We start from the raw sequence: 20136 nt of genomic DNA on the forward strand, positions 1-20136 counted from the left end.
ATGTGTTGCATCGCTCAAAAAAGCACATGCAGCCAATATAAACAGATTCTTTTTTTAAATAAAAGTACACGGATACGCCAATGGTAACAATGAGCCCTCTGGTGTTGTTAAAATATTTCAGGATCACAGACAGAATTCCCCTCCCCATGCTCCACGCTCCACTCTCCACCTTTCAGAATACGGCAGGGTGTGGTTTATTTGCTCTGAAATTACAGTCGGTCTGCACCTTCCCAGTTCGATTATTTCCGATGGGGGACCAATAGTGCACGGGTCAAGCAAATGTATTAACAAACCCTTTACACAGCTGGAATTCAAAACATGTGTGTTTGCTGTGGATCCCCCATGAGAAAGGGCTTATTGTTTCATTAGGCAGCAACGCCACAAGACAAGAGAACTACAACTGAAAATAATACACACCATTCTCGGCTATCTAACAATGCAGCTGCCCCCTCCACCCTCCACCCTCCACCCATGTTGTTCCCAGTGAGGGTTTGCTGCTTATTTCAAATTCTTTCTAAAACTGCACAGGCACAAGAACAGTAATCTGTTTAGAGAGGTATAGCCAAATCTAATGATAAGGACTGAGAATTGATATCCAAGATGATACAATCCTAATCCCAGCTACTAACTAAAGGCTTCAGCCAGGACATCTAGGCCAAGCAGATTCCCACTGTCTCAGCTCATCTCTAGCCCAGTCTTTATTGACAGGTCTCTAATAATACTACTAAGATAGCCTACTTCCCAGTTCCTTTAGGCCATGCTGGCTCCCTGTCACTCAGTCCTAACAATCTGACTGCACTGTCTGCTAAATACAGTGCATTAAGTAAATGAAACAACCATGTTTACCTGAGCCTGTGTAGAAAATGAAAGGAGGCAGGGCAGGATTAACTTCCCTACCTACTCCCACTAGAAGTACCAAGCACCGGCCTACGCAGCCTAAACCACACATTCCGGTTCTCCCTCTCTCTGGTTTCTCCTCTCCCCAGGCCTGCACCAAAAAGGAGGCCTGAGCTCATGTTACAGCTGATCGGTACTGAAGCCTGCTACCTGCCTCTGCTTTACCAGTGATCAGATGTGACTAAAAGCTAGGAAGAGTCATTACTTTATAGGGAAAGTCACTACTTTAAGGGGGCTCTAGTTGTTCAGAATAGAGAACTGTGTTATTTTTGTAGTTCGTGTTTGTGGAAGGCGGGGAATGTGTACTGGCTACACCCAGCACAGTGTGGGGCAGGTGACACACACTTGCTTCCTTGTACTGTTCCAAGTGCACCATGATATATTTTATTTGTATCCAATCAAAGGCTAATGCTGGTACACTGCACCACCTGCTCCTCCCTTTACTTTAGTGGGTCTGTCCTCTGTCAGGAAAGCTATACATAGATACAGTAACTGCTATGAGGCGGTCTTAAGGGATTTAGGTGTGACTGTTTGGCCACGTTGTCACTTCCAAGTGTAGTGAGACCATAGAAACCACCTCTAGCCTGCCATTTGACACAGAACTGACTTTCAAATCATTGTTTGTTTTTTTTATTTATTTCACTGATTTCAGTTGACTCATTTATTCGTAAATAAAACACAGGAGATGCAATTTTTTTCTCAGTAATGCAGCATATCACAAATATCAAATTAATAAAAACCCTTAATTAAAACATATGTGATGTAAGGAGTTGACTGTACTTTCCTGGTTAACAACCCACATCTGATAATTTCAATTAAAACAAAAAATGAACTGAGCGCATCCACCCAGCCCTGGGAGCGAGCAGATCAAGCCTAAACATGCTGGTCTGGGTTCCTTTCACATCAGAACTACAGCATTCTGCAATTATCTAAGCACAGTAGCAGCATACCAGCAGACTGCAAAAAGCACAATCACACACGTACTGTAGGACAGTCAGAATAAATTATTTCTGCTAAGGCAATTTAAACACATCCCTTAATCTTTATTTTAGGTGGGTTAAACGATGACGCTTTCACCCACTACCAATTCTGAATTTGGGGCCCACGACTTCAACGTGTCGTTGAAGGGACTCTGTTCAACACTCCTGCTGAGATTAGCCCTACCAACTAAGCCATTAGAGAGTCTTATCGATCATACTGCCAGTGTAATACGACCCTTATAAAAGTTAACCTTAGTAATAGCACAGCAAAGTGTAATAAACCACAGTGAAAGCACTGTAAAGCATAGCATAGAGAGGGTATGGCAACGCATTTTTAAAAGAACAGCAAGCCATGTTCAATTATAGTAAATTAGTACTATGGTGAAAGCATAGAAAAATTCCTAAATGACTGCAATTTTACTGGTGAAACTTTTATAAAAAGTTATATAAATAATAATTAATTATGTCTGTGCTGTCCTGTTTGACCATGAAATGAGGACATTTAAGCACAAACAAATGGCTGAATGCTGAATCACATTGCCCCCAGCCTTATGTCTACAAAAATGAGAGAAAAACAAACTCTCAAAAGAAAAACCCTCTGCTGGCGTAAATTAGCAAAAATAGTGATTTCAGCAGGCACATGTGACCACAGGCGTCCTTCCTAGACCACCTCAGACAGTTCTAAATAATTTAAGAACTACAAAGCACTTCCCTTTAAAACACCTGGAGCAGCAGTTAGTGCTGGCACAGTTTCTGTTTTTTTTGGGGTTTTTTTTTAACAGTTTACAAGGAATTTAGTCACAGGCTAGGTCATTTCGGTGATCTCACCGTTTAAGGAAGTGATATCATGGGAGAGCCAGTATTAGTTTTTAATGAAAGATGTAATGAATCAAGTGCTCAGTACAGCTGCTAGACTAGAAGCACTAGAGACAGAAGGCCTCTATCATATCCAGAACAGTTAGAGCATTAGTCAGAATTACTAAGCTTTTGCTGCACTGCACCATTTGCACCATTTTTGTTCCTGAAAAGGGAAAATAAAACTGTTAAATATAAAAACACAAACTACAGTATTAGGACACAACTCCCCAGTCTTGCCCAGCTGCACTGGCTACCTGTAAAGTTCAGGATTTTCAAAACTCTCCTGCTCACCTACAATGCCCTTCATCACAACAGGTCTCGAGTACCTCCTCAACCTGCTGACCCGCTATGTCCCTGCCCTCAAGCTGAGGTCCAACTCTGGCCTGCTTGTTGTCCCCAAGCAAAAGTGCACCACACTTAGAGAACGCTCATTTAGCTTCATGGCTCCGACTCTCTGGAACTCTCTCCCAGCTTTGGTTCATGATGCTCCGACCGTACCTCGCTTTAAATCAACTCTCAAAACCCACCTGTTCTCTCTTGCTTTCCATGCTCCTTAAGCCTGATATTTGTCATTAGCTGCTGCTACTATTTCACATACTGTTACTATCATGTATTCTGCACTTTCCACTGTATTTAGTGTACTATTTCAAGCATTAAGCACTTTCCACAGTATTTAGTGTACTAGTTCATGTATTATGCACTTTCCAATGTACTTCGTGTAGTATTTTCATGTATTATGTACTTTCCACTGTATATCATGTTTTATGCATTTCTCTATTTGAAGTATTATGGATTTTCTTGTATTTATTGCATCTTGTAAAACACATTGTGATGGTGTTCCACTATGACAGGTGCTATATAAAATAAAGATTGATTGATTGAAGTTTAGGCTTAATGTACAGGACAAGCACACTTCTGATATAGAATTTTATAAGTTTCTTTTGCTAGTAAAATTCTGTATGCGATGAATCGATCATTAGCATGCTCCACTAAGCAGTTAAAAGAAAAAGGAGAGACTAAAACGCTAAGACTAAAAGTTTCTTTAGAGACAGATGGGATAAGTATGCCAGCTCTCCCAAAATGCCAGTGCCTATCCTTAAACCCCTGCCAGCTGTCCCGCCCCAGCACAAGCTCCCCACAATCCCAAACTGCAATCTGCAATCCAAGATGATGTGAAATCCAGCTCCAGGATTGCTGCAGTCATCCGCTTCAAAGCAGTGATTCACTGATGGAGACTCTCCTAACAATGCCTGGAATTCAATCAAGTATCTTGTTTAAAAGAAGCTGCAAGTTGTGTGTTTTTCCAGTTAAATTGAAGCTTACAAAAATCTGTTTATGAAACCTGATAAATAAATCCGAATGGAGATCACAGAGATTGGATTTACAACACGTGGGACTCATAGCTGAACACCTAAGAGAAAATACAGTCTTCTATATTTTCACCATAAAGTGATGCATTGCTGACATTTTTGGAGTGTACCTCTTTGGGTTCTAAAAGGTGAAAAGGAGATTTCAACTTCGTGCCCCAAAACATAAGGCAAAATTGCACAGAAGGCAAAAGCACAAACAGTATTATTCTATTTTATTATTAAATCATTGAATTCTGCAGATTTAAGTACACATTGAGACTCTAATATATATATTATATATATTATATATATATATAATATATATAATATGTTATATATATATCTGTACACATACACATACAGTGCCTTGCAAAAGTATTCAGACCCCTGACCAATTCTCTCATATTACTGAATTACAAATGGTACATTGAAATTTCGTTCTGTTTGATATTTTATTTTTAAACACTGAAACTCAGAATCAATTATTGTAAGGTGACATTGGTTTTATGTTGGGAAATATTTTTAAGAAAAATAAAAAACTGAAATATCTTGCTTGCATAAGTATTCAACCCCTGTGCTGTGGAAGCTCCCAGTTTGCACCAATGAAAGAAATTGCCCTAACGGACACAATTACCTTACCATTGGCCTCCACCTGTGAACCATTAAAGTTGCTGTCACATTTTCTGGATAAAAACCCCACTGTTGAACAATCACTGTGAAGGCTATGAATCTGAAGGAAAATGAAGACCAAAGAGCATTCTACAGAAGTTAGAGATAAAGTAATACAAATGCATAGATTAGGGAAAGGGTACAAAATAATATCCAAGTGCTTGGATATCCCAGTGAGCACAGTTGGATCAATAATCAAGAAGTGGAAGATGCATCACACCACCCAGGCAGTGCCAAGAAAAGGCCATCCCTCTAAACTCAGTGCTCAAACAAGAAGGAGACTTGTGAGAGAAGCCACAGAGAGGCCAACAATCACTTTGAAGGAGCTACAGAGTTCAGTGGCTGGGAGTGGAGTAATGGTGCACCAGTCAACCATATCAAGAGCTCTGCATAACACTGGCCTGTATGGGAGGGTGGCAAGAAAGAAGCCGTTACTCAAAAAGTACCATCTGAAAGCACGTCTGGAGTTTGCCAGAAAGCATGAGAGTGACCCAGCTGCAATGTGGAAAAAGGTTTTGTGGTCTGATGAGACCAAGATAGGGTTTTTTGGCCAAAACTCAAAGTGCTATGTGTGGCACAAACCTAACACTGCTCATGCCTCAAGACACACCATCCCTACAGTGAAGTATGGTGGTGGCAGCATCATGCTGTGGGGTGCTTCTCATTAGCAGGGACTGGGTATCTTGTTACAACTGAAGGAAGAATGGATGGAGCAAAACACAGGACAATACTTCAGTCTGCTAAAAAACTGAAGCTTGGGAGGAAATTCACCTTTCAGCAGGACAATGATCCCAAGCACAAGGCCAAAGCAACATTGGAGTGGCTCAAGAACAAAAAGGTGAACGTCCTACAGTGGCCCAGTCAAAGTCCTGATCTCAATCCCATTGAGAATCTGTGGCACTATTTGAAAATTTCGGTCCACAAGCATCGTCCAACCAACCTGAACAACCTGGAGCAAATCTGCCAAGAAGAATGGGCCAAAATCACTCCGACACTGTGTGCAAAGCTGATACATACTTACCCCAAAAGACTTAAAGCTGTTATTGCAGCGAAAGGTGGCTCTACCAAATATTAATGTGTGAGGGTTGAATACTTATGCAAGCAAGATATTTCCGTTTTTTATTTTTCTTAAAAATATTTCCCAACATAAAACCAATGTCACCTTACAATAATTGATTCTGAGTTTAAGTGTTTTAAAAAAAAAATATCGAACAGAACGAAATTTCAATGTGCCATTTGCAATTCAGTAATATGAGAGAATTGGTCAGGGGTCTGAATACTTTTGCAAGACACTGTGTGTGTATGTATATTATATATATATATATATATATATATATATATATATATATATATATATATATATATATATATATATATATATATATATATATATAAAACAGCCTGCGCCCTATAAAACATGCACTTGTATTTTTGAAAGCTTGGCAGCTATGACACAGCCTCTTAGAGTTTGTTTATTTTCATTTTCTTTCAAATTCACCTTATCTTTGAGAAGCAGGCCATGTTAGCAAATACAGAAAACAGGAACACAAAAAGAGAGAGAAATAAAGAAACACCCGCAAACTGACCTGAGAATCCTAAACTCACAGGAAATGTATCACTAACCAATGGCTTTTTGTCACTTCCTGTCTGTTAGACCACAGTCAGACTAACACTTCTCTCTTTCTGTGTTTTAGCTGCTGCTTTAAAACAGTTTCCACCCCTGCACATATTGCTACAAGACCCCATACAATTTAAAATGAAACAAGCAGAAGTCCTCCCAGGCAGCCTGGCATATTTGTAACATGTTTTTGTGCACCGTTTATAAAAGAGAAAGCCCTTTGCTCCCTTCTACTAAGGCTTACAGTACATGTAAAATGCCTACTTTGAATAAGAATCTTTGCATAAATATCGAGCCGTACAGCTGCCTAGATGCAGTGATCTACAAGGCAATGCAGGTCCCACAGAGGACCAATGTTAAACAAAAAAAAAAAATCATGTTGCAAAAAGCACTTTTTAAAATGAACGCCTCCCAGGGCCTTACCTCACAGAATGTTCAAGAAGAGAAGTCGGGGCGTGCACGTCCAATTGTATATTTGTTCAGTAGAAGGAACCCAAAGCTGTTGCGTTACGAGAAATGCAAAACCACCTAAGTGTCAGGGTGCTGTTACTGTTGAAGCTGCAGGTCGCAAGACCACCAAGGCTACAATACACAGGCTTTGTAAGAGCCTAACCGCTCTCTCCCTGCCTTTCTTTCAGGCCATTCCTATATTCTTAATCGCTTCTCTCTCATGGCGCCTGTCTTTCAAGTTAAAACTGTAGTAGTAATTAACCAAAATTAATCTAATGCATCACGACACACACCTCTGTATCTGACACTGAAAATGTCTTTAACCGTTCATTTTACTGCTATTTGTCTGGGGAACAGAAATCTGTGTTTCTGTGTGTTTTGGAATTACTGTTATGATAATGCACTTTGAAACATACTTTGTGTGTAAAGAATTATAATAGCAAACAGCAGATGCAACAACTTAGTGTTTTGACTAACAGCTGAATAAACAGCGTCTTAAAAGGGCTGGGCAAGTAAAAGAAAACATTATTTCAAGACATGTCAAAAAAGAGCAATTGTAAAATATTATATACTGTATTATATAATGTGAGCAGTGGTGGAAATAAGACTCCCAGTGCATAACAGTTTGATTCATTTCTGGTTTTGATATGAGTTTAATAAGACTCACCTGAGCTTGTTGCCTACACACTGGGGCTCATCAAGCTTGTATTAAAACCTGGAATGGGTGAAACTGCTATGCAATAGGAGTCCTATTTTCATCCCTGTGTGATGAAAAAAAAAACATGAAAATCTTAGCATGCACAATAGCACGTTGCACAATACCCTCTGCATCACAGAGAGTTTAACAGCAAGGCATGTACTGTATGTGTAATCAGTTCAAATATAACACAAAGGTGTCAATAAAAAAAATCAAACTGAACAGAAAGGGAGAGCAACCGTTTTGCATGCAAGTCACACCACGCAGGTAAGCATCTGGGCTGATCACGAGAATGCAATAAAAATGTTGTTCTGCTGGTTTTACGCTGCTTCGTTAAAAAATTTAAACTGATAAAGGGGCTTTGAAAACAGGTTACAGCAGAATGTCTCATTCAAGGGGGCAAGCAAAGCAACTGACCCCAAAATGAAGCACTGGGAATGTGGGCCAAAATAACCCAGGCAAGCTACCTACTGCAAACCTCTATCACATTGTTGGAACAAGCCTCTCAGTGAAAACCATTCAACCTTATTCCTCCAAGAATACAAGCCATGCTTCTATGAAAGAAATGTGGCTCACACAAGTTCTTTAAAGTTTAAAGACTTTGGATTCAAGGCAGTCATTAGGGACTCTGCAAACACATCACCTGGTACATTTTGTACACACTAATATCAGTACTGTGCAAAAGTTTTAGGCAGGTGTGAAAAAATGCTGTAAAGTAAGAATGCTTTCAAAAATAGACATGTTAATAGATTATATTTATCAATTAACAAAATGCAAAGTGAGTGAACAGAAGAAAAATCTACATCAAATCAATATTTGGTGTGACCACCCTTTGCCTTCAAAACAGCATCAATTCTTCTAGGTAAACTTGCACACAGTTTTTGAAGGAACTTGGCAGGTAGGTTGGCCCAAACATCTTGGAGAACTAACCACAGTTCTTCTGTGGATTTAGGCACCCTCAGTTGCTTCTCTCTCTTCATGTAGTCCCAGACAGACTCGATGATGTTGAGATCAGGGCTCTGTGGGGGCCATACCATCACTTCCAGGACTCCTTGTTCTTCTTTACGCAGAAGATAGTTCTTAATGACTTTCGCTGTATGTTTGGGGTCGTTGTCATGCTGCAGAATAAATTTGGGGCCAATCAGATGCCTCCCTGATGGTATTGCATGATGGATAAGTATCTGCCTGTACTTCTCAGCATTGAGGAGACCATTAATTCTGACCAAATCCCCAAGTCCATTTGCAAAAATGCAGCCCCAAACTTGCAAGGAACCTCCACCATGCTTCACAGTTGCCTGCAGACAATCATTCGTGTACCGCTCTCCAGCCCTTCGGCGAACAAACTGCCTTCTGCTACAGCCATTCAAATTTTGACTCATCAGTCCAGAGCACCTGCTGCCATTTTTCTGCACCCCAGTTCCTGTGTTTTCGTGCATAGTTGAGTCACTTGGCCTTGTTTCCACGTCGGAGGTATGGCTTTTTGGCCGCAAGTCTTCCATGAAGGCCACTTCTGACCAGACTTCTCCAGACAGTAGATGGGTGTACCAGGGTCCCACTGTTTTCTGCCAATTCTGAGCTGATGGCACTGCTGAACATCTTCCGATTGCGAAGGGAGGTAAGCATGATGTGTCTTTCATCTGCTGCAGTAAGTTTCCTTGGCCGACCACTGCATCTACGGTCCTCAACATTGCCCGTTTCTTTGTGCTTCTTCAAAAGAGCTTGGACAGCACATCTGGAAACCCCTGTCTGCCTTGAAATTTCTGCCTGGGAGAGACCTTGCTGATGCAGTATAACTACCTTGTGTCTTGTTGCTGTGCTCAGTTTTGCCATGGTGTATGACTTTTGACAGTAAACTGTCTTCAGCAACCTCACCTTGTTAGCTGAGTTTGGCTGTTCCTCACCCAGTTTTATTCCTCCTACACAGCTGTTTCTGTTTCAGTTAATGATTGTGTTTCAACCTATATATTGAATTGATGATCATTAGCACCTGTTTGGTATAATTGTTTAATCATACACCTGACTATATGCCTACAAAATCCCTGACTTTGTGCAAGTGTACCTAGAAGAATTGATGCTGTTTTGAAGGCAAAGGGTGGTCACACCAAATATTGATTTGATGTAGATTTTTCTTCTGTTCACTCACTTTGCATTTAGTTAATTGATAAATATAATCTATTAACATGTCTATTTTTGAAAGCATTCTTACTTTACAGCATTTTTAAACACCTGCCTAAAACTTTTGCACAGTACTGTATATATATATATATATATATATATATATATATATATATATATATATATATATATATATATATATATATATATATATACATACCTGCCCTGCTCATTAAATAAGTATGCCAGTGACATACATATCCCCTCCACCAAAGCTGGAAATAAATTTGAGATCTATCAGTATCATGAAAAAATAGCTATCCATGACCTACAACCACAGACAAGAGCATGTAAAAAATATGAATGTGACATGTTACCTACCCACAGGGGGTCAGACTGAGGAACTGCTCTGCTAACAGTTCTGGGAGCAGACATGTGCAACTTTACAATTAGTACAGACCTCTCCATGTACTGTCAGATTCTGAAAACCTTTTCACTGGTTCTGCTTTGAACTCCAGTTCATCCACTGCAGAGCTACCAGAGTCAATGCTGAGGACTCATCTTCAAGCAGCTAGCGTACGCAAAGGGCTGCCTCACTGTACTCGGTACTCGCTGTCCTTCTGTGTACTTAGTTGTTAATGGGTCTGAAGATCGAAGCAAGACCTTCCTGTCGCTATCTGTGTAGTTCCGACATGGTCAGAAATGCTAATTTTTTATGCATTTGCTTTTATTAAAAAAAAAAAAAAAAAAAAAAAAGTCAACTTAATTACATTACGGAGACATAAGAACATAAGAAAAGAAATCTCATCCAGTTCCTTGTAGCCGATCCTAAAACTATCCTAAAACTGTCAGGATCCAAGTGATTCGCATCAATAACCCGGCTTGCTAACTCTCTCCATACCCTCACAATAAAAAGCATTGGCAGCAACGTGGCTAATGATACCAGTAAACCTAGTACAGGGAAATAAGTCCAATGATGAACTGTCATTCTATTGGGCACACTATACTGCCAATAGAATATCAGCATACAGGTGTACTGCAAGATGGGACAAAAAAACACTGCCTCTGTAAATACCTGAAACTACAGTACAAGCACTTTCAACAGCTGCCACAAAACACTCTAGAACTGTAATCCACAAAACACTCCAGAACTGCAGAACTGTAATCCAGCATTTACAGAAACCACACTATGCATTTAACATGCTGTATAATATATATATATATATATATATATATATATATATATATATATATATATTTTTTTTTTTTTTTTTTTTTTTTTTTTTAAGAATAATAATCAAAAACTGTTGTTTCCCGATCTACATTCAATCCACGTGACTCTTGAAAGATAGTAAACTTGTGTGGGTTAAAAAGGTGACGTTTGGGATTGTAGAAGCTTAAATGATCCAGATAACCCTGTAAGGGCAAGGGGAACATAAAACAGTGCAGAGCCCAAGCCCTTCTGTCGTCAGCTCAGCCTGCAAACCCCACAGAGAAGCCCAGCCCTCCTCCCCTGTAACACTCAGTGGTTACACAGAGCACAATCTCTTCACCACGCCATTTCTGCATTTCTCTACTGAGAAACACAAAAAAGAGTTCCTGTATTTTCTGAACTGCTTTCATAAACAAAATGTACAAGTCATATAAGGTTTGTTTTTTTGTAAGCTCACTGGCCTGCTGGCACCGTAAAACCAGTCATACGAATCTAGGCATTACCACACTGAAGTCGTGACTGGGGAGCTCTGCAGTCAGCAACTATTAGCTAGCAAGAAGGCATGCTGTCTGAAAGGGCCAATGCTGCAGTAAAACAACAACTTTCTAACAGGTTACATGCAGATTATTTATATCTATCTATCTATCTATCTATCTATATATATATATATATATATATATATATATATATATATATATATATATATATATATATATATATATATAATTAGATATATTTTCGTATTATCGGTAGAGTCTTCCTTAATGACATGTTATTTGACCGTCGATAAACGGTTTGGTCAAACGTTAAGAATGAAGGAGGGGATTCACCTCCGATAATAATACTGTAATTCCGGGACAAGTGTTTCGACATTGAGAAATATATATATATATATATATATATTTATATATATATATATATATATATATATTCATAATATATATATATATATATCAAATGTTGTTTACAAGGGTTGTTGTCTCACTTGTTGGTGCTCCTTGTCGAAGTTTGTTAACTTTTTGTAAAATAAGGACTTTCTGTATAGTTATAACGTTAAACATACAAATCACATGTACAGTTATTTTTTCTGTTGTGTTTTTTTACGTAAAAAAAAAAAGAAATACTTCTTCTTTATGTATTTCAGGGGTTTTTTTTTGTTTGTTTGTTTTTTTTGGCCAGGATAGCGTACTGTAATTCCTTAAAAATAAGCAGTTTTGTTCTTCCCCTTTGCTGTGTTTAACCAACGGCTAGATTCTGACAACAAGCATTCCATCTACCACTTTACTATATAGTACTAGATACCAAGTGGAACAAGTGTTCACCTTCTAACCCTTATCGACTCTCTGACACACCTGAGGTTGACTGCCGATGCAACCCTTGTGAGTTCTAGTTCCCCTGTTAGACCAGGTGAGGTCACATTGTAAAATGCCCCTCTAGCCCTACAAATACACACTGGAAATCGAATGCAGGGGTTTCAGCATCCAATATGCCCTGCCCCTGTGGGTTACTAGAGGTTTTACATCCCAGATAAGGACCAGCCGTTTTCTAATTTGGACACACATATACCTCCATGAACAGAAATACAGACAGATGGATGCACCTCATGAGATTCCAAAGTGTCAACCCGCACTTCAAAATAACTTGTCCACTTTCTCAGTGACAAATTCTACTGCGAGACTTTTGCCAGGTTGGGCCCCCATGTTATTTCTTGCAGAGCTATTCCACGGTTCAGCAGAAAGCACACATTCCTGAATGAAAACATAAATATACTTGTTTACTGTTTAGCAGGAAAAGCACTTCTAATGCTGGCAGGAACCCTCAACAGGGAGCTAAACAACTTGCAGTTTATAATCCATTGTTATATAATAACAAGCGATATATATTACTTACTGCAGTGCTCCACCCCTGCTGAACCCCATGCATCAGTACCAGTACTGGACATCATGCCGTCTGTCCTTCCAGTGATAATGCACTTTAACACATTGTTACAACTCCTCCCACCCCAACACCATGTGCGTGTGGCAAGAGGACAGGCAACCCATTTAGGAACCCTGTTCAGTGTTTGTGAAAACAGGACAGGAAAGCAAGAGAGAGAGAGAGAGAGAGAGAGAGAGAGAGAGAGAGAGAGAGAGAGAGAGAGAGAGAGAGAGAGAGAGAGAGAGAGAGAGAGAGAGAGAGAAATGTTCCTTTGCCCTAACTTCTGCGCTATCGGTACACACACACACACAAAGTACATAATTTTCATTATTTTTAGTTAACTTTCTACTAGCTAAAAATACAGTAAATAAAATGCTAACGGTAGACAGCATTTAGGGACAGATATATCAAACATCTGGTCCAGCGCACAACTTGCTGGACTCTTTCAGGTTTTTTTTTTTTTTTGTTGTTGTTGTTGTTTCTTTTGTGCTATTTTTAGAAAGTTACATTCCCTTGACGGGAACATTTCGTTTTATTTATTTATTTATTTATTTTGCTTTTACTGAAGGATGTGAACGGGCATGTAAATATTATTTTTAAATACAGTATCTCTCCTTCCAGGTTTATGTTCAACAAAAGAGATTTAAAAAAATGTCTCTGCATAATATAAAAACCAATGTTACTGTAAAAAGATTTTATTTAGACCTTAATAAATATCAGATTCCATCCATCAGTTTTAATTCTTCCACCCTGCTGAATCATCTTGAAAACACAGTGAATTCTGATAAAACAGAGGTTATGCTAGTGGCCTCACAAAACCAACTAAAAGGAAATGTGGGATTACATGATCTCGATCCTTGCAGTCTGTCATCAAAACTTAAACTGCAAATTAGGAGTGTGGGGAGTCATCTTTGATCCTGATCTATCATTTGAGACTCATATCAGGGAAGTTACTAAAGTATATTTTTACCATTTGAGAAATATAACCAAACTTAGACCAATTACTTCCATATCTGATGCCAAGAGACTAATGCATGCCTTTGTTTCATCTAGAATTGATTATTGCATGCACTTTTTTCTGGTGTCCCAAAACATGTGGTATCCTGCTTGCAGCTTGCTCAAAGTATCACCGCTATAATTCTGACTAAAACCAGGAAAAGTGAACATATTACCCCTGTTTTGGCCTCTTTACACTGGCTCCCAGTGCAGGATAGAATTGATTTTAAGATTTTGCTGTTAACTTACAAGGCACTGAATGGATTAGCACCTAGTTATTTGCAGGAGTTACTGACCCCTTATCTTTCAAACCACACTCTGAGATCACAGGATGCGGGGCTGCTGGTTATTCCTAGGGTCAACAGGAGTTAGGGCTTTTTCTTGTAGAGCTCCTAAGTTATGGAATGATCTGCCTTCGTTTATCAGGGAAGCTGGGACCGTTACAGTTTTCAAGTCAAGACTAAAAAAGCACTTTTATAAAATGGCTTTCTTATCTTAGTGGGTTAATGTAACTTTAAAATTGCTGCCTTTGTGTTTAAATGTGCTGAGTGAGGCAGTCATATGTGTTTTACATGCTATACAAATATTATGTGGCTTGTTCTTTTTTTTCTGCTATGTACTATAGAGTGCGTTGCAGTACTTTTGTATATAAAGTGCTATATAAACGCAATAAATAAAATCTACAGGGCACTATGATTCAACTAAAAAGGATCCTGCAGTAGAATGGTTATAGATTATAAAAACAGACCCCATTGATTGTCTATATAGACTGTACTTCTGGGTATGTTACTGTATATGGTGATGTGACAGTTAGGGTTTCCAAACAAGCGATAAAAAACAATGCGAGAGTACTCTGCAAAAACGACAACCCAACCAACAATCTTCCTTCAATTTACAAAAGTGCTTCACAAACCTGCACCTCTATTTTCTCTCAGCCCCTTTTTATGTTTTGCAGCTTTGGGACTGGATGCTCAGGAAATCTTAAATGCATTCAATTCCTTACTGCACGGGGACTGCTATGGTACGCATTGCAAAACACTATTTTCAAACAAACTAATAAAAGATTTTGGCAAAAACAGTGCATACTGAAAAAAGTAGAGATCACAGCTTTACGTAGCCATGAGGCCTTGAATGTTTGTTTAGGACAAGCACACGTGTACATAGCGTGCAATACCAGTGAGGTACAACTGAGACTGCGAGAAGAGTACTAGTTACAACACGCTCAATCTGTCAGACGGTGAGACGAGGTTCAGCCCCAAAGATCGGCTGCCCCCGCAAGCTTTCACAATCCCGAGCAGTGTTTACTTGCAGCTCTCATACCAATTGGTAACATGTCACAGCATGGAAAGATTGGAAAAATGTTGAAAACACACCAGCAAAAACAATCATGACTCACTCCTGCTCCCAGCTTGTGTTGTTCCACTGGTGGCAGGGAGGATCCACATTGCTCCTCTGAAGTGGCTGGCTGGGGCCAGAGGACCTTCAGGGCTGCCTCCTTTTCAAAAGGGTAAAACCTGGACAGGTGGTGAATGGCCAATGGTTAAAACACATGTTAAAAGGTTGTGAGGCTTTCAAAACAGGGCCCCATAAGCACTCGTAAAATGTACTTCTTAAATATATGACTACAGTGTGATATTATTGTGAACTATAGTAATATTACTAGGTGATATTGTGCTGGGCAACTGTTGGCACAGAACACTGGGAAAGCTGGCTATTGTGGAGAAATGGGAATTACGATGCAAAATCTGCATGGGCGGTCACAGCCACAACGAAGTGAGGAGCAAATATGCAAGGGGGCGTCAGATTGGGTCAGAGATTACCAGCTGTTTTAACATGCTGTACATGAATAGGCAAGGTTTTGAAAACAGTCAGAAAATCCTTACCATAAAAAAATGAAGTAAGCATCAATTGCCTGTAACAATTTTTTTAGTGTTCTTTAAAACTATTTAAAAGCCACTAGCCCAAACAGACACTATGAGCAGACACAGAAGTTTCAACCGAGTTGGGAAAAAAGCCTTGCAAGTTGTGTGGTTCGTCTATTTCTATCTTTGACAGGTAAGACTCACTTTGCACTTACCATCACTGTATGTCGACATACATGCTCTGCCATGGCAGGATCTACAGAATTAGGACTATCAGTGTCATGGAAGCTACAGTAGCACTATGTAAATCCTGACACAGTATCCTACACAGTATTTACATGTACAAATGTTCAGTAATTGCCATTTAAGTAGATCACATTTAAATTTTCCCCAGAGTCAGACACTGTCTGTAATTCACGGTAAAGAATGTTGTTACCAAATTTTATCGCAATTCAATGAGCAGTTCTCTAGATACATGTAAAAGTGTACAAGGACATGCATCTCCTGCGAGGTACCTAAGTCTCATTTAACTCACGTGTGATTAACTAAGAGCAATACAATCTTTTATTTATTTCAAAAGCGTCTGCATTCAAATCTCCATGGCTATGACAATTTGCTGCCTTTCCTGAAGACTAAAGGAAGAAATTAGGCATGAAACTCTCACATTTTATTAGAGAATAGTTCTCGATTTTTATTCTGTGGAAAAAAAAGGTCTATAGGTTGACATTTAAAAAGTGTCACAAGATGGCAATGAGCTCATCACGGGCATTACCCAATTCTCTTTTACACACCTCTGCACTTCATAGAAGACATTTTTACCTCATTCTTCATCTGCTTACACTAGTAACACACTACATAGGGGTGTGACTGTTGCACTGCTGCCAAGAAGCAGCCCCGCCCTGACTGTGTGTGTGTGTGTGTGTGTGTGTGTGTGTGTGTGTGTGTGCGTGTGTGTGTGTGTGTGTGTGTGTGTGTGTGTGTGTGTGTGTGTGGGGAGGCATAAATGAAGATAGCAAAAGCAGAGTTCTTGACCCAGCATGATAAAGACGTCATCATGTTAGCCTGTAGTCACCCTCCAACTCCAAGCACACACACTGAAACCCACCTTTTACCCTTAACACACCAACATTATTGTGATTAATATGATTATTATGATGATGATGATGATGATGATGATGATGATGATGATGATGATGATGACGACGACGCTGGGTGTTTTGTCATTTTAATTAGAACGTTCACTGACCATTTTGTGACTTTGCAATAACCTGGCCTATTCTTCAGTTACACCCTCTGCATATTACTTCTCTTAATGGGTCTCAATGCTAGGTTCTATTAAACCATGAAGGTTCATATGTTGCATTGTTTGCTGCTAATAAACATGTTTCAGGCACCAGGGTCTGTTGTATGGGTTGGTAAGATGCTGTTGTTTTCATCTTTAACTGTTCAATTCTAGTTCATTGTGGGGCAGTCTAGAAAATCTGGAAATGCTGGTTTCAACACACACACACACAAACACACACACACACACACACACACACAATACTACACCGTTAAAAGAAAAACAAACATTATGATTACGCAGTCAACGACTACATTATAAAATAAACCTGTTTCTTGAATGCTCATGGGTAACAGGGCTGGCTTATCTCAAGAATGGTGACAGTCACCACTGATTTCTGAAGGTATTTATTTAGATACTGTACTGGGTGATAACGTGAGGGAAGTACATTCACTGTAGACTAGAGCAATGAAACTTAGTGTTTTACCTTTCACATTTGTCATAGTGTAGCTTGATACAACATTTAATCCAGAAGAATGTGGGTGGATGATCACAAAAAATGCACTGGCTTTTGATAAGAAAGGATCATGTTTCCTGATTTCTACATGATGCATAGTAAAATACAGGCAATGAGTTACGAGCTGCATCCAAGCTACACAGATATTCCACTGAATAGCCCACAATTAAAATGTAAATCGATCTGTTTGGACAGATTACATGCTGTAGGAAGAATACACTGTAAGTTAGCCATATGTCCCCGTGCCTAAACACATAGCCCTTCAAATGCTTCTTCTTAAGGGCTTAAAGGCTTATCCACTGTGCACTGTAACCAGGCCACTCAGTGGTTCTGCATTATTACCTTTCCTCAATTTAAAATAAAGCAGCAAAAAGTGAACAAGGGCCAATAATACAAAACTTGAGTGGGCTTAACTAGCTCTGTACTGCCATTAATGTTCAACAGCTCTTTAATGCACGTCTGTTCTCTCTCTGCGTGGTCCATTAGCCCATGATTGACTGTTGCTCTGCAGATTCCCTAGCAGGGAAGCCCATCTGAGATGCAGCATCTTGTTTTTAGTCTCTCCAGTTTTACAGCTGCCGTGTAAACAGAGGCATGTTTTTGGTTAATGGGCTTGCACAGGCACCTGGCTGTGCAGCAGGTTGTAAGAATGGGAAAGAAGTGTTAGGACCACCTAAGGGACATGCTCCTTTAGCTCACCTGGTTTGAAGTCTGAAGGTCAGTGGCTAAAATGATTTAACCCTGCAAGGTACATACATACATACGCTGTATTATCAACTGACCTTGATTCTTTTTAGTTTTTTTTTAATCTTCATTCCAGTTTAATTTCATATATAAAACTGTACTGTACAATAATTAAAAATATTTACATGTAAATCTAGCCATACTCGCCTGTCATAACAGACATACAGAGACAGTATCCTGAGAAACGTCACTGTACTGTTCCATGGTATGAGATATAATGCAGGCCTTAATGTCAAAGCGTAAAAATGGTACAAGTGGTTCTCAAGATATTACTCAGCCAGGTACTACTTTGAACAAGAAGTCTGATTAGTGCTATGTGACAAATACTTCAGTCATCTCTTGTATTTGAACATATTACTTCAGCTCAAATCAAAAACGGTTTAGATTAAAAAAAAAAAAAAAAAAAAAATCACAAATAGTGGAAAAACCGCTCTTTTCCATCCACAAGCTGTATTGCATTCTAATAGTCTTACATATTAACTGCAGTTTGGTTTCAAAATTAATTGCACATACGAATTTGGAAACTCTACACAGTCAGTAAGGAATTTTTTTTTTTTTTGTTAATAACTATTTTAAAAACAAGAATATGTTTTGTGAATACTGGGTATAACTGAACAGTACTGGAGATTAGCTTCATGATATGCAAATGAAAAGCTTTTTCCGATCTGTTGTGTGCTTCAAGGAATGTTGTCCCTCTTTAAATAAAAACGCAAACCGGCTGCTTGTAGTGTTTGTGAACTCTCCAGAGGTCCTGAATGGACGAGGGGAGGGAAGCATTGTTCAGGTGGGTTCGGCTCTCTGTAGAAAGCAGCAGGCCAATATAAACAATGCCCTGAGGTAGAACTGAACAGAGTTTTGCTTATTAAAGAGAGCCCATATACCTGGGTAGACAATAGAAAACCTAGGAGGGGCTGTTGCTAGGGAAGTCCTGTAGCCTTTGAAGATATAATGCAGTTTACTTTTAAAAAATGATTTAAAACAAAATAGCAATGATCATACTTCTACTGGGGGTGTCCACATAGTTGAATACCACCCCCCCCCCCCTTTAATGTGTAACTGGTTGCCTTTATTTCTCATGGGGTTTTTATTTTACATGCAAAGGGGTATCTCTAAGGGATTAAACTGTCAAATAAAACAAAATAATTAACTTTACCAGTTCAACTAATGACTGATCCTCATCAACACTAGAATACATTAGAACAGCATCCACCTATCTGTGTATTGATCTACGTTCTTAAAATAAAAAAGATCAATACAAGTAATAGTAAAATAAAACTTCTGCTTTCTAGCTTCTACAGGTGCCCAACAGATGTGTTTAAGCATTAATCAATAGCTTGTTGAAGGTAGCTGATAAGTAACTCGAGCAACTCAAATTAGGACAACACAAGCTATTCAGAACAGGGGCAGAAAGCCAGATATAGAGATTTCCGACACAGATGCGGCATGCATTGTACAGCAGCCACTCAATAGCACTTTCTACTGATCGGTTATACTCCACTGCCTGGAATCCTTTAGTAGTGGCTGAGCTGAACAAATTGAAATTGAGAGCGCACACAACCTGGCTGCCTATGCTGTCCCTCACAGCATCTAACCACAGACTACATGTCTAGCTGAGTTCTTTTTTTTTTCAGGCTAGGTTTACAATGATAAAGGCACTAAAAGGGCAGCCATGCTAAGAGCAGAACACAGAATGCTGCTTACTTCTCAAACCGTATTGGCTAAAGCAAACCACAGCAAAACAAGAACGTGCAGAAGTATGCTGCCATTTCTCACACTGACGGAATTTAAAACAGTATTTGGAAGGTAGCAAGACCGTGTTCAAATGTAGAAAACACCCTAAATAAAACTGCAAGAAATGAAAAGGAAACGAGGCAGAACCAGATCTGTGAAACCACTTCAGCACTACAGATATCAATGACTTCAGTACATAGCACAACATTCTGTGTTTACATATCTTTCTGAATGTATGCAC

General features: G+C 39.2%; 1 protein-coding gene across 10 annotated transcripts in view; it reads right to left on the minus strand.

Moving 5' to 3' along the window:
• LOC121295519 (ETS-related transcription factor Elf-1-like) overlaps nt 1-20136 on the minus strand; it is a 47769-nt gene that overhangs the window by 8462 nt on the left and 19171 nt on the right. For 3 of the 10 annotated variants that reach the window (XM_041220235.1, XM_041220236.1, XM_041220230.1), the window contains exon 2: nt 15156-15273. The exons of 3 other annotated variants lie outside the window; for them this stretch is intronic. The gene's annotated coding sequence lies outside the window, so the exon portion shown is untranslated. Of the gene's footprint in view, nt 1-6794; nt 7272-7488; nt 7531-15132; nt 15274-20136 lie in introns of those variants that run through there. 4 more of the 10 variants (XM_041220237.1, XM_041220231.1, XM_041220238.1 and 1 more) reach the window with 4 other exon arrangements.

This window comes from Polyodon spathula, chromosome 20 (genome assembly GCF_017654505.1).
Source record: "Polyodon spathula isolate WHYD16114869_AA chromosome 20, ASM1765450v1, whole genome shotgun sequence".
Classification (NCBI taxonomy): domain Eukaryota; kingdom Metazoa; phylum Chordata; class Actinopteri; order Acipenseriformes; family Polyodontidae; genus Polyodon; species Polyodon spathula.